This window comes from Camelina sativa, chromosome 17 (assembly GCF_030686135.1).
Source record: "Camelina sativa cultivar CO46 ecotype springtype chromosome 17, ASM3068613v1".
Taxonomy (NCBI): domain Eukaryota; kingdom Viridiplantae; phylum Streptophyta; class Magnoliopsida; order Brassicales; family Brassicaceae; genus Camelina; species Camelina sativa.
In genome coordinates, this window is record NC_141896.1 from 21282556 (window position 1) to 21283991 (window position 1436).

At 34.0% G+C, this 1436-nt stretch overlaps 1 long non-coding RNA gene across 1 annotated transcript; it reads left to right on the plus strand.

Annotated features, from left to right (window-relative positions):
* Positions 1 to 405: 405 nt before the first annotated feature.
* LOC147924133 (uncharacterized) lies at positions 406 to 1436 on the plus strand. The gene is made up of 4 exons (XR_015586009.1): positions 406 to 581; positions 665 to 832; positions 934 to 1009; positions 1228 to 1436. It is a non-coding gene; the product is annotated as an uncharacterized LOC147924133 (long non-coding RNA).

The window sequence follows — 1436 nt, forward strand, 5'->3', positions numbered from 1 at the left end:
AAAATAATTTTTTTAAATTTGGTTTTTTAAAAATAATTGTAATAATGATATTAAATTTGAAAATATTTTTTTTGATATGCAAGTTAAGACATAATAAGTATATCATATATTAAATTACCTATAATATAATCTATCTTAACATTTTTGGAGTACATATTTGTGCCATATTTTTTTATCTTTGTATCCAAACAAATTCTAACTAAATTTTTTTTAATCTTTACAACCAAACACAACCACCTTATTTGATAATATTTGTAACATCCGTATTCCGAGAATAGAGTTTGGGTTATGTTGAGTAAACCAAAAGAATGGATTTAAATTAATTTTGGTTTAATTAAATCCTGGTTTAATCAAATTAAACCAAAAACCCTTATTTCTTCTTCTAATTGTCTACACATCCTCTCTCCTTTTGGTGCTTTTGTCGTCATTTTCATCAGAGAGGGAGAGAAAGAGACATAACTCTTTATTGAGTGTAAAGGAGAAAGAGAAGGAGATCAAGCTTTTTCCTTAGTGTTAAGAGAGAAACAGAACTGTCAGGGTTTAAGAGAAGGAAGATCCGATGGGTCAAATCGTTTTGAAAGGTATTGATTTTTGGTAGGGTTGTAGCTAAGAGATTTTCGTACACTCGCCTTTTTACAGAAGTGAATTTGGATTAATATTCTAGGAGATATTGGCATTTTCGTGAGGCGTTTCTTCTCATTCGCGGATTGAGACCAGCGGGTGTTACGGGGATGATTGCGGTTTCATCTATAATCTGATCGTGCTGAAATTTTGTGGGAAGCTTCTGGACGTATATACCTTGCTTTTCACCGGAGGGATTAGAAAGTTAACGGTTCGTTTTTGTTTCGTGGTTTCATTTGTGAGGTTGTTCTTTTCTATTTTTTTTCTGGCAGTTTGTTTACAATATTTGTTTGTTGTTGTGATTGGTTGTAGGAACAAGTTTGGTTGTTCTTGGATATTGGAAAGCCTCTCATTTGGTTGTATTTAGTTTTGTGAATCACTTGTTAAGGTAAGTGCAGGACCATGGCTTATCTAAGCTGGAGATTTTTTCTAATCTGCTTGTTTATGTGTTGTTTGGCTTGTTGATTGTTGATTGATGATTGTTGGTTGATGGTTGATGGTTAGAGATGTCTCTATTGCTTGTGTGTATAGCCCAGTAGATGGGAGGATTGCCTTACTGAGTGTTTATTAAATACTCATGCAGTGCAATATGTGTTTGTGGTGCAGGTAAGGCAAAGTGTGACCGTGGAATCAGGGCGATGAAGAGGAGGATGTTCTAGTGGTTCGTTTGGTTGTCTGGCTTCTGTTAGGTTGCTAGAGTGGAGTCCTAGAATGTTGTTTAGGATTGCTGGTTCTTTGGATGTTGTTTGGATCATTAGTTTGTGATTGGAATTAATATTGGCTATTTATATTTATTGGATATTGGTAATGTTTTC